This window comes from Pongo abelii, chromosome 19 (genome assembly GCF_028885655.2).
Source record: "Pongo abelii isolate AG06213 chromosome 19, NHGRI_mPonAbe1-v2.0_pri, whole genome shotgun sequence".
Lineage (NCBI taxonomy): Eukaryota > Metazoa > Chordata > Mammalia > Primates > Hominidae > Pongo > Pongo abelii.
The window spans coordinates 46,803,445-46,817,812 of record NC_072004.2 but is presented as its reverse complement, the minus strand read 5'-3'; the positions used below and the strand labels follow the sequence as shown (position 1 = coordinate 46,817,812).

The following is a 14,368-nucleotide window of genomic DNA, read 5'->3' as shown; positions in this document are numbered from 1 at the left end:
AATCTATTCTTCTGTTGATGAAAACTTAGATTGTTTCTATATCTTGGCTATTGCGAATAATGGTGCAGTGATTGAGAGTGCAGACTGATCTTTGACATAGTGATTTTAATTCCTTTGGGTATGTATATATCCAGTAGTGGGATTGCTGGATCATAAGGTACTTCTGTTTTCAGTTTTTTGAAGAACTCTATACTGTCTTCCAAAATGGCTGTATAATTTATAATACCACCTACAGTGTACAAGGGTTCCCTTTTCTCCACATCATCTCTAACACTTCTTATCTCATTTTTTTGATAATAGCCAGTCTAATAGGTATGAGGTGATACCTCATTATGGTTTTAATTTGCATTTCTCTTATTATTAGAGATGAGCAGTTTTTCATATGTGTTGGTCACTTGTATGTCTTCTTTTGAGAAATATCAATTCAAGTCCTTTGCCCATTTTTAAATAGATAGTTTATTTGTTTTCTTATTATTGAGTAGTTCGAGTTTCTTGTATATTATGAATATTAGTCCCTTTCCAAAGTACAATTTGTAGGTATGTTCTCCCAATCTGTAGGTTTTCTCTTTTCTCCATTAATTGTTTCCTTTGCAGTGCAGAAACTTTTTAGTTTGATGCAATCCCATTTGTCTGGTTTTGGTCTTTTTTTTTTTTTTGGTTTGCTCTTTGCTTTTAAGGTTATATCCAAGAAATCACTGCCCAGACCAGTGTCATTGAGCTTTTCTCGTGTTTTCTTCTAGTAGCTTTATAGGTTCAGGTCTTATGTTTAAGCCTTCAATCCATTTTTAATTGATTCTTCTTTAAGAGGGGAGATAAAGTTATATTTTCGTTCTTCTGTATATGGATATCCAGTTTTCCTAACACCATTTATTGAAGAGATTGAGGACAGCTATTTTTTAAGAACAATTAAAGATTTTCTTAATGGCTTGTAAAGCTCAGAATGCAGTCATGGTTGGGATGATACTTAAAAAATATTATACTATTTGTCTTAAATTGGCAGCCAATCGACCTACACAAATTTCTTTCTCAGTTAGATCTAGCAATAAAAGAGATTTAATTTCTGCTAGAGGGACTAAAAAATAGGGAAAATTATTTGTTTTTTCCATTTCCTGATGTATTTGATCTGTTTTTAGTTTTTGACTCTTTCCTTCACCACTACATTTTTATTCTCTTAGTTCACTTCCTGATGTCTGGTATTCCTGAATATAGAAAATACTTGGTTATTTTCACAAGTGGAAAAGGACTGACTGGCTAAAGCAAAGTAGTAGATTATCCAAATCATGTTTGTCTTTAGCATGTGTTGATTTGTGTATCTGAATGTGGACCCATTTAATACTTAGAAATTTTAATAATGAATCTCTTAGTAGTTCCAGTTCCCTCTTACCTTACTTACTAAAAACCTTTTTGAGCCCCACAGCAGTATACTAGAAGTAAGTATAAATAAAAAGAAATTTGGTTCACATTGTCTTAGGAAACTTGATTACAATCTAGGAAGAAAGCTGTAAAATGCCATATCTCAACCATCATTTAAAGGTGAAAACTCTTTGCAGAGTGGCAATAGCTGATGTCTTTCACCTACTTTAGGTCTTCTTTACACCCTTCCAAATTCAGCTCCCTTTCCCTTACCATAATCACTCTATCCCAAAATGAACAGACATTATTGACAGCCCCAGTGAGCAGCTTTTGATATTTCACTTGGGGATGCCATCTCACATTCTTAGCTTCCATTTAGGGGCTGTTGGCATCAAAAGAGTTACAGTATTACCAGATTAGCACCGTAGAAGTTCCGTGTGCCTCCAGACACTCCCGACGTTGAAGCAGTGATTGAGCCTCCTTAACTGTGGACAGGGGAAGGGAAGTAACCACTTACTCCACCTTAGACACAAGGAAGATTATTCTTTAAAAAAAAGGTAAACTTAAGCTAAAAGAAAATGCCAGATATAGGAAGTATAAGGATAGTGCAGAATATAGGAATTATTAAAAGCTTTCTATGAGGAAATGCAGCCTTACGGATGTTACAGACTTCTGACGAGGAAAGCCAAAGAGAGCCAGCAGACAAGGTGTCTGGCCCTTCATTCATTCAATAAATATTTTGGCTGATTTTAAAATACTTTGCTCAGTTCCTTGTTGGCTATTAATTCACCCCAACAAAAACAATAGTCAAACAATAACTTTAGGAGCGTCTGGGAAACTTTCCGGTTTTTCTACTCATGCAATCCATTCTGTAGTAGAAGTAGATCTCCTTCCCAGGTCAGTGAAAGCTGTGCTTTGTAATTCGGATTTCTCCAAGTAGAGATGATGGTTAAATGATTGGCATAAACGTATTTCTTTCTTAACTGTAACTGGGCACATGATGTCAACAAAAGAGGGCTTTAGAAGATTTTCTATTAATATTTAGTAAATGTATAATTAGCAACATACATGGAAAAGATCTAAAATAATTCTAGGCACAGAGTTGATGCATAATAAATATTAGGTCAGAGTGAATCTGTTTATTGAATTTAAAAAAGTTTTGTGACAGTAAACTGAAATGAAAGTAATCCATGCGCTTGACGTTAACCACCTATGAAAGTCTTCAGTGTCTCTTGTCACAACTACAATAGCTCCTCCTTATCTGTGAGGGATACACTCCAAGATGTCTAGTGGATGCCTGAGACCACCTATACTGAACACTATATATACTGTTTTTTCCTATATGTACATAGATGTGATGACGTTTAATTTATAATTTAGGCACAGTAAGAGATTAACAGCAATAATAAAATAGAACAATTATAACAATAAACTGTAATAAAAGTTATATGAATGTGAGCTTTCTCTCGAAATATCTTCATGTTTTTGGGCCATGGTTGACTGAAGATAACTGAAACCACGGAAAGCGAAACTTTGGATAAGGGGGACTACTGTGCCTCCCAGCCTGTGCCCAAAAGCTGCCTATCTGGGTACCTGAGGATTTTTAATAACACCTGGGAAAACCTTTCTTTAAATACATCACAGGCTTCACATGTTATGAAAAGTGGGATAAGAAACTACATTTTTTAAAAAGTGATGCAGCAGGCCAGGTGCGGTGGCTCACACCTGTAATGCCAGCACTTTGGGAGGCCGAGGCGGGTGGATCACGAGGTCAGGAGATCAAGACTGTCTTGACCAACATGGTGAAACCCCATCTCTACTAAAATACAAAAAATTAGCCGAGTGTGGTGGCAGATGCCTGTAATCCCAGCTACTTGGGAGGCTGAGGCAGGGGAGTCGCTTGAACCTGAGAGGCAGAGGTTGAAGTGATCTGAGATCGCACCACTGTACTCCAGCCTGGTGACAGAACGACACTCCATCTCAAAAAAAAAAAAAAAAAGTGATGCAGTGTACTGACTAAGTTTTCTGTCATTTTCTGAATTAGGCATAGTTATTTAAAAGTGACAGAATATACTGTTTAGGTTTCCTGTCGTCCAGAGACCCCTCTCATGGAGTGAAATACCTCAGTACCATGTAAGGTAGAGAGGCTTCCTACCAGTATAAATTTGAGAGTGGGACGGGATGAGAATCTTAAGTTTATTCTATTTAGTTAAAGTCCTCAGCCATCTGTGGGATTTACTTGTTTTTTAAAAGGATGTTTGGCTGGGCATGGTGGCTCACACCTGTAATCCCAACACTTTGGAAGGCTGAGGCCAGCAGATTGCTTGAGCTTAGGAGTTCGAGAACAGCTTGGGCAACATGGCAAAAACCCCGTTTCTACAAGAAATACAAAAATTAGCTGGATGTGGTGGCCCGCGCCTGTAGTCCCAGCTACTCAGGAAGCTGAGGTGGGAGGATCACTTGAGCTTGTGAGGTGGAGGTTGTAGTGAGGCTGCGATCATGCCACTGCTCTGCAGTCCAGACAACACCGTGAGACAGTCTCAAAAAAAAAAGTATGTTTAATACTGTAATTCACATGGTTTTTAATATTATTTAAAATGCATAATTGTTATCAATTCATATAATCGTGAATTCCTACTAAAGAGTTTTCTGCATCAGGTCCAGGTATCCTTCATTTTCCTGAGCAGTGTTGATTTATAAATAAGCTAACTCCCCAGTTAAGGTAAAATGCAGCTAACTACTTCCCTAGGCGTGCCAAGTAGCCAAATGTTACCATAATGGGAAATCATTTCTAAATGGAATGGATGAAAAGGAATAAATATATAAATATTGAGCCCCATGTTGGAGAAATTATGTTTATTGTTGGTTGAAAGAGAAAATCAGTGTCATATTATTATTAATAGGTAATTTTCATTCTTATGTTTTGGTTTAAATCTTCATGCCTGTCATTATTGGACACTCAGCACTGTCAAGGTTCTTGTATCGGTTCGAACCCCGAGAGCGCGCTAACAGACAACATGAGGTGGTGTGAAGCAACATGCTGTTTTAATGAGCGCCTGGGTGCAGGCGGGCTGAGGCCTAAAATGGCCTCAGCACCAAGTAAGGACGGGGCAAAGGTTTTATAGTCTCCTGTAAACAGGAAGTGTCGTAGTCTGACGTAACTGCTATGTTGTACCTGGATGGCCTCTTTCTCAATCTTTAGGAGTACTTGTCTTCAGGCGGACTCTCTTCCTGCTTCTGCTATCTTGCTGGCGCAAGCTGCTGCCCCAAGTTACACCTTGGGACTGGGCCTGAGAGGGGAGGTGTTATTCATCTCCTTAAGCTTTCAGGCCCCGGGGAGAATCTTACAAGCACTTCATAGCTAAACAATGCTATGGTGATTTATTCATGTGCTGACATTGTATAGCTTCTTTATTGTATTTTTTAAAAAACTGAATTGCATGAGACCTTAGTAGTTAACGTTTTATGGGAGGAAGGTATTCTGTTTGTTTCTATTATACCAGGAAGGTTGAATCACTGAGGAACTTGGTATGATGAATTCAGTTAGTAAAAAAAAAAAATTTAAATAGAACCCAGATATCTCCTGTCTCTTTAAAATATTTTTCCACTTTTAAATGGGGCAATGAAGTATGTGTTCTCCTTGCTGTGTTTGCTGGCTGTGATGGTGTGGATATCTGCTTGCCCTCTCCACTGCTGATGATCTGTGTTTGCCATCCTCGGTGTTGTTCACTTTGTGTTCAGGGGATCGGGTTTAATTCTATGAGAGAAAGAAGTGTGAGAAACATCTCCACTTGGATCTCTCTCAGGTGTCTCAAACAGATTGCATAGTCTGTCTGAATCACAGTTGCCTCCTGTCCCTATCCTCATTAATGGAGCATCACGGTCTGCTCAGTAGCTCATGAGATACTTACCCTGACACTTCCTTCTTTCTTGCCTCTCATACCCAGTAAGTTACCTTCTCCAATAGATTATATCTCTACTCTTAAAGGCTGTCTACTTCTCTGTCTCTCTACTGCTCCATCCCAACCAGAGACCCTGTCATTCCTTCTTGGGACCAGAGTAGTGCCTCCTAACTGGTCCATTAGCAGGCACTCAATTCCTTACACCCTGCAGCCAAAGGGAAGCTTTCAGAAAAGCAAATGTGATCAATACTTAAAGCTCCACCCTTGGATAAAGTCACAAGCCCTAAGGCCTTGCGCGCTCTGGCCCTCCTCTCACAACTCTCTCCCTGTGCTCTCTCTGCTGTGGTATAGTCACATGCCCTGCTCTGGATTCCTCAAACACTGCTGCTTCCCTCCACCAGTACAGTGCATTCTATTGGCTTTCCCTAGACCTCCATTTAGTGTCTGTCCTTATCATTGCCTGCATTAGGGTGGAGATGAGTCTACTGTTTATTCTTCTGCCTGTGGCTCCCAGCACAATGCTTGGAACATGAGTGCTAATAACTAATGATTGATTGAATAAACAAATGGATACAAATACAATTAAATACATCAATAACATTTAAAATTAGGCATGCCTTAATAAATAATTGTGTTTTGGAAAAGCAAGCATCACCTAAAAATGTATATATCAAAAACAGTTGTTTTCCATTGCAGAGGAAAGGTAAGATAATTCAACTAGGCATCTCCTGACCACATCTTCTGGTCTGTGCAGCTCAAATGAAGAAATATTGCACCAGAAGAAGAAAGCCGAGAAATGAAATCACAACGTCCGTCATTTAATCCACCACCAGTGGTCCTAACTAGTTCTTATGTCCTGTGGTAAGCCTAAACAATTTTACTGAAGGCATTTGATCTTAGAGGGTCCCCATGAACTGCTAGAAGAATGCTTTATAAACATGAAGCCAAGCTGGATCACCATTCGCTATGCTAGCAGAAGTAACCCTCACTGTGATGTTAAACAGAAACATAGCACTGATGCCGCATGCTGAACAATGGGTCTCAAGTGGAGGAAAGATATTTCCTGCCATTCTTATGACTTCTGCTATTGCTCATAATAAAAATAGGACTTGGTATTATTGTGCTGTTACCATGTACTAATTAGTGTGCTGAGCACTTTATGCAGAGTATCTCACTTCCTGTAACAATCCTCTGAGGGAAAGGTACTATATCAATTGAAGAAAGTGAGGCACAGGGAGGTTAAACAGCTTCCACATGATCATAGAGCTAGTCAGTGGTAAACTGCAGCCAGATCCCAGAGTCCACTTTCTTAATCAATACACCCTTTCCTCTGCTATCGATGGGCCTGGGAATACCCATATGCTGCACTGGTGGGCTGTGGTGGTGCTTCTTAAGTGCTGTCTTCCAAGTTGTTAATTCTAGGCTTCAGTGTGTTAACAAAAGATCAAAATAAAGCATCCTTTTCCAAATCATTTTAAGAGAGTGTAAACCAAGAAGTGGTTAGAACCGTCTATGTGGAGATTATATAATTGCATAAATAATTCAAATGTCAAGCAATACAATTTTTAGGAAGTCTTCTTTGAAGCCTCCCACTCCTAAAGCTGGTTTAGGTATCCTTCTCTAAGCTTCCATGACATTCTTTCTATCTTTGTTATTGCCTTAAATCTTTTCTGGAACACAGAGAGAGAGTGAGAGACAGAGGAGAATGAGAACAAGAAGGGAATAAGTGTTAAAAAAAAAAAAAAAAGCCTAGTTTTTAAACCCTCTATCGTTGTGCTTACTGCATGGCATTGTCTGTTTATATAAGTCTTTGAGTACAATAATACTATGTCTTATTCTTCTAGTAACTAGTAAGTGTCCATGTGCCAGGTACTATGTCAAGAGCTTGAGTGCTACACTGGTGGACTGTGGTGGTGCTTCTTAAGTGCCCTCTTCCAAGTTGTCAATTCTAGGCTTCAGTGTGTTAACAAAAGGTCAAAACAAAGCATCCTTTTCCAGATCATTTTAAGACAGCTTGAGTGCTCTTGACATAGTAACTGGCACATGGACACTTACTAGTTACTTAGATGTTTATAAATGCACACAATCAGTGACTAGCAGAGCCAGGGTTCAAACCCAGGGCTCCAGTGCTGTATGACTCTAAAGCTCATAATTGGAGGCCAAGGTAGGGGGATCATTTGTGGCCAGGAGCTCCAGACCAGCCTGGACAGCATAGAGAGAACCTGTCTCTACAGAAAAATCAAAAAATTGGCCAGGCATGGTGGCGTACACCTGTAGTCCCAGCTATTGGGGAGGCTGAGGCAGAAGAACCACTTGAGCCCAGGAGTTTGAAGTTACAGCGAGCTATGGTCATACCACTGCACTGTAGCCTAAGTGACAGAACGAGACCCTGTCTCTAGAAAAATAAAAACAAAAGTAAAATAAAGCTCCTACTCTTTCCAACATATGGTCCCTGTCCATCTCAGGAACACACAGTCTAACAAGGGGATAAAACTAATTGACTCCATCACATGGAAACCATGATTTTTGCCAAGAGAAGCAGAAACAAGATGCTTTCACCCTTGGGAGAGATTCTCATCTAAGAACTGGCAAGGTAGGCTGAACCTTATTGAAAGTAACCTAATGAACATTGCATAAGCTAGGCGCATCTGTGAAGAAAGGGGTCAAAGTTTTGTGTATTTTGACAATAAAACTCTGTCCTTTCTAAATAGGCCAGTATCGTTGGTTAAAAAACCCACACCCATGAAACAGAAACTGTCATACATTATAAGCAGAAGTTTAAATTGGTACAGTCTTTTTGGAGACTAATTTGGCAATATAATTCATAAATTTAAATTGCTTATATCCTTTGAACTAATAATTTGAATTCTAGATGTGCATTCTACAGATATACATACACATATGCACAAAGAAATAGCTACCATTATATTTATACTTGCATTGTTCATAGTAACAAAACTAAATGTCCAATAGGGACTGATTAAATATATTATTGTATAATCACCCATGAAACGGAATACTATGCAGCCATAAAAAACTCAGCTTTTCTCTATCTACTTACATGAGACTTTTGCCAAGATAAACATTTTAATTAGAGAAAAAAAAATTGCCATTCATTCAAAAACAACAACTAAACTGTTTCTAAATGAATTCACAGGAAACCAGCAGCAGTGGTTGTCTCTGAGGAGGGAAGCTGTAGGAAAGATGAGAGAGAAACACTTTTCACTGTGTATTCATTTACATCTTTTGAATCTTTTACTAAGAGTCTATCTTGTCTATTTTAAATTAATTAATTAACTATATAAAGAGGATTAGAAGTTGGCTTTTTATTATCAACTTCTAATTTTGATATAATTTCAAATTTACAAAAAAGGTAGACGATACTACAAGAAACCCCCTTTTGTTCTTTACCAGTTGTTTACATTTTGCTCTATTTGCTTCTTAATTTCTCTTTGTATATTTTTATATATGTATGTAGTTATTTTTTGTAACCATTGGAGAATAAATTGGAGACATCAGGCCCCTATCATTAAATAATTCAGGGTGTGTTTCTTAAGAACAAGGATCTTCTCTTACATAACCACAATACAGTGATCAAAATCAGAAAGTGTAATTTTGACACAATTCTGGTTTCTAATTCATAGCTGATGTTCAGATTTTATCAGTTGTTCCAACAATATCCTTTTTTTTTTTTGAGACGGAGTCTCGCTCTGCTGCCCAGGCTGGAATGCAGTGGTGTGATCTCGGCTCACTGCAACCTCTGCCTCCTTGGTTCAAGCGATTCTCCTGCCTCAGCCTCCCGAGTAGCTGAGATTACAGGCATGTGCCACCATGCCCAATTAATTTTTGTATTTTTGGTAGAGATGGGGTTTCACCATGTTGGCCAGGCTGGTCTCAAACTCCTGACCTCAGGTGATCCACCCACCTCAGTCTCCCAAAGTGCTGGGATTACATGTGTGAGCCACCACGCCCAGCTCATTAATGACATGATTTTAATGCCCATGTGGTCGCAGATGGGTGCAGTGAAAGTCCATTCAATCTAGCTCCTGTGTCCTTTTGACATGTGCCTTTCCTACTTTCTGGCTCAACAAGATAGTCCAAGTTCATTTTGTACTTTCCCTGTTCCAGTGATAGAATCTGCTTTTCTTCAAGGAGCCCTGAGTCCTTTTAGTTAAGAAAAGTGGTATTTCCAAGCCTTCATCTGGTGTTACTGTTTCTCTAAGGGGACAGAGTTAGGAAACGTGTGTGTGCATACCTATCTTTTCCTCTCTCCCTCTTCTCTCTCTTTGCCCTGCATATACTATGAGTTTTTACTGATTCTTCCAGTTCCGACTGAGCCCCATATATTCTGTAACCTTCTTCTCCAGCAACGAAAAGTCTGTCTCAGAAGTTGAGTTGGAGTAGTTACCATTTAATTTTATTTTTCTAGAATAAAAGTTGCTATTTGTATCTAGATTATGTGAAATTGTCCACAGAAAGAGAAGATCGTTCCGAAGATAAAACATGAACAAGGTAGATATGTCCTCTATTCCTTTGCAGACAGACAATAAACAAGTAAACAAAAAACAACTTGTGACTGGTATTACAAAGGAAACATACAGGTGTGGAATGATGGGGGATAGAGAAATTTTGATGGATAAGGAACTTGTATGAAATTTAGGAAACAAACAGGTGTGGAATGATGAGGATAGGGGAATTTAGATGAATGAAGGCCAGTGCACACAGTAATCAGAGGTAGATGGCATGAGATGAACCAATATCTGCGTGTCAGATTGGCTGGAGATTAAAGTTTCCCATTGAAAAGATTTAAGGCTAGGAATGCAGAGTAAGATAAGATTTATATTTTAAGATCATACTTGCTACTGTATGGGGAACGGGTGGAGAGTGGTTTGAGCAGATCAGTTAAGATGATACCTGTGACAGTGAAGATACCTGAGGTTGCATATTTTTGCTAACACTGTTCACTATCAAAACTCTTGCTCTATATAGGTGAAGAAGCATATCTTATTGTTGATTTGATTTACATTTCTTTATTTGTAAGGAAGAAAGAGACATTTTTATTGAATTTATTTTAGTATAACTAGTTTTATTCCTACGATTATTGTAACAAATTACCACAAACCAGGGGGGCTTAAAATAAAGAAGTGTATTGTTCCACAGTTCAGAAAACTAGAAGTCCAAATTCAAGGTGTCAGCAGAGCCATACCCCACAAGACCGTCAAGGGAGATACCCTTCCTGGACTCTTCCTAGCTGCTGGCAGTGGTCGTCAATCCTTGGCTTGGCTTGACTTGTGGCTGCATTCTTCTTCTAGTCTCTGCCTCTGTCATTGCACAGTGTTCTCCCTGTCTCTCCCTTCATGGGGCATTTTTCTCTTTTTATGGGTTTCAGGTCCACCCTAATGACCTCCTCCTAACTTGATTTCACCTGCAAAAACCCTATTTCCAGATAAGGTTACATCCACAGATACTAGGGGTTAGGATTTCAACGTATCTTTTGGGAGAATACAGTTCAACTTATGACACTAATGATCTGTGTTTTTTATTTTTCCAAGTGACTAGCCCATTTTCTAACACTGTTTATTGATGTTTATTATTGGTATATTTATTTACTGTTTTGAAATGTCACCATTATCAGATACCTCACATCTGTGACAAACTCACAGCCAACATCATACTGAATGGGGAAAAGTTGAAAGCATTCCCTGTGAGAACTAGAACAAAACAAGGATGCCCACGTTCACCACTTCTATTCAACATAGTACTAGAAGTCCTGGCCAGAGCAATCAGACAAGAGAAAGAAAGAGCATCCAAATTGGAAAAGAGGAAGTTGAACTGTTGCTGTTCACCAGTGATCTGATCATATACCTAGAAAACCCCGAAGACCCATCAAAAAAGCTCCTAGATCTGATAAACAAATTCAGTAAAGTCTCAGGATACAAAATCAGCATACACAAACCAGTAGCACTGCTATATACAACAGTGGCCAAGTTGAGAATCAAATCAAGAACTCAGTCCCTTTCACAACAGCTGAAAAACAAACAAAAAAACTTAGGAATATACTTAACCAAGGAGGTGAAAGATTACAAGGAAAACTACAAAGCACTCGTGAAAGAAATATTAGATGGCACAAACAAATGGAAACGTATCCCATGCTTATGAATGGGTAGAATCAGTATTGTGAAAATGACCATACTGCCCAAAGCAATCTATAGATTTAATGCAATTCCTATCAAAATACCATTATCATTTTTCACAGTACTGGAAATAAACAATCCTAAAATTCATATGAAACCAAAAAAGAGCCTGCACCGCCAAAGCAAGACTAAGCAAAAAAACCAAATCTGAAGGCATGACATTACCTGACTTCAAATTATACGGTAAGGCTATAGTTACCAAAACAGCATGGTACTGCTATAAAAATAGGCATGTAGACCAATGGAACAGAACAGATAACCCAGAAATAAAGTCAAGTACAGCCAACTGATTTTCGACAACTGGGGAAAAGACACCCTATTCAGTAAATGGTGCTGGGAAAACTGGCAAGCCACATGTAGAAGAATGAAACTGGGTCCTTATACAAAAATCAACTCAAGATGGATCAAAGACTTAAATCTAAGACCTGAAAGTGTAAAAATTATAGAAGATAACATAGAAAAACTCTTCTAGACATTGGCTTGGGCAAAGAATTCATGACTAAGACCCCAAAAGCAAATGCAACAAAAATAAATAGATGGGACCTACTTAAACTTAAAAAGCTTCTGCACAGCAAAAGAAATAATCAGCAGAGTAAAAAATCAAAAAATAACAGATATTGGCATGGATATGGTGTAAAAGGGAACACTTTTACACTGCTAGTGAGAATGTAATCTCACCAGTACAACGACAGGATGGAGAACTACCATTTGATTCAGTAATCCCACTACTGGGTATCTACTCAAAGGAAAAGAGGTCATTAAGTGAAACAGACACACACACACACACACATGTTTATAGCAGTACAATTTGCAATTGCAAAAATATGAAACCAACCTAAATGCCCATGAACCAATGAGTGGATAAAGAAAATGTGGTATAGGTACACCATGGAATACTACTCGGCCATAAAGAGGAACAAAATAATGTCTTTTGTAATAACCTGAATAGAGCTGGAGGCCATTATTCTAAGTGAAGTAACTCAGGAATGGAAAGCCAAATATCATATGTTCTCATTTGTAAGTGGGAGCTAAGCTATGAGGATGCAAAGGCAAAAGAATGATATAACAGACTTTGGGAACTTGAGGGGAAAGGGAGGGAGGTGGGCGAGGAATAAAAGACCACATACCAGGCCTGGCGCTGTGGCTCACGCCTGTAATTCCAACACTTTGGGAGGCTGAGGCGGGCAGATCACGAGGTCAAGATATTGAGACCATCCTGGCCAACATAGTGAAACCCCGTCTCTACTAAAAATACAAAAATTAGCCGGGCATGGTGGTGGGCGCTTGTAGTCCCAGCTAGCTACTTGGGAGGCTGAGGCAGGAGAATCGCTTGAACCCGGGAGGTGGAGGTTGCAGTGAGCCGAGATCGTGCCACTGCACTCCAGCCTGGGTGACAAAGTAAGACTCCGTCTCAAAAAAAAAAAAAAGGACTACATACCTGGTACAGTGTATACTGCTGCTTGGGTGACAAGTGTACCAAAATCTTGGAAATCACCCCGAAAGAACTTACCCATGTAAACAAAACCCACCTGTTCCACAAAAACTATTGAGGTAAAAAAAAAATTAAGATTTTACATATAAATGAGATAATACAAAAAATTATTTTGCTTACTTTTCTCCACCTTTTCTTCTTGTCCCCTTCTATTTTCAGCGGTGTCCATTCTCTTTATGTCTTTTAATATGACCTTTATTGCTGTGGATTTTTTTTCTCTCTTCTGGTTTTTTTCTTGAGCTCTTCTAGCTTTTTATCTCTTGAAAAAATGATTTTAAACACAATTTCTCCTTCTAAATGATACCTTCTTTGATATCTTATTTTAGAGAGCTACATTTTTTTTGTATTCTTTGCTTTCATACAGAATGTTCTTTCATAATTTTTCTACTTTGTGGTTTTTTTTTGGGGGGAGGGGGGTATTCTTGGTCTGCCTTTTGCCTGTCAGATGTTTTACCCACTACCTACTTTTTTTTTTCTTTTCTTCTAACATCTTATCATGTGCCCCATTCTGGTTCACTTCTGATGACCGTCTTTTTTCTTTTTTGACAGAGTTTTGCTCTTTCACCCAGGCTGGAGTGAAGTGGCGCGATCTCAGCTCACTGCAACCTCTGCCCCCTGGGTTCAAGAGATTCTCCTGCCTCAGCCTCCCGAGTAGTTGGGATTACAGGCATGCACCACCACGCCCAGCTAATTTTTGTATTTTTAGTAGAGCCGGCATTTCACCATGTTGGCCAGGCTGGTCTCAAACTCCTGACCTCAGGTGATCCACTCACCTCAGCCTCCTAAAATGCTAGGATTACAGGCGTGAGCCACTGCGCCTGGCCTAATGATTGTCATCTTTGAGTAGGTATGGTTCATTCTGGGTTGAAAGATAAAATGCACTGAGTTTGGTGGTCTGCTGCTCATTCCCTGTCTCACCAACTCCCTGCCCTGAAATGGCAAGAAGCTTGCCTAACTAGAAAGCAAGTTCCCTATGTATGTCTGAGACTTCTGGGAGGTGATTTAGCATTACCTCTTTTCATTTATCAAGATCATCTGCTGCAGAGCCACTGCACTTTTTCTCTTTTGCCTCACCACTATGACAGCCTGTTGTTTTTTTTTTTTTTTAAAGGAATTTCTAGTTATTTCTTCATTTAACCTCACCTTACATATACTTAGAAGTGTCAAATGGGACTTATTTTGTTCCAAAGCCACCTGCATACTGAGACCCTGACATTCTTACCAAGATTTTTGGTTTGGCTACTCAGGAACTGCAACCTACTTCTGGAGAACTCTACTCCAGTGCCGGAGATTTGAAGAGGCATATATTCAGTCTTAGCAACCTGCCTCAACTAGGTCTAGTTTTCATAGCTTTTCACAATCTTTCTTCATAGATTGTGGTTCAGAGTTGTGGCTAGTTTTTTGTTTCATCTTAGGTGGTGTCTTTT

General features: G+C 39.0%; 1 protein-coding gene across 6 annotated transcripts in view; it reads left to right on the top strand.

Moving 5' to 3' along the window:
- MYO1D (myosin ID) overlaps positions 1–14,368 on the top strand; it is a 377,108-nt gene that overhangs the window by 78,083 nt on the left and 284,657 nt on the right. The window contains 2 exon segments of one of the 6 annotated variants that reach the window (NM_001131998.1): positions 6,010–6,116; positions 7,721–7,848. The exons of 3 other annotated variants lie outside the window; for them this stretch is intronic. The gene's annotated coding sequence lies outside the window, so the exon portion shown is untranslated. 6 annotated transcript variants of the gene reach the window in all.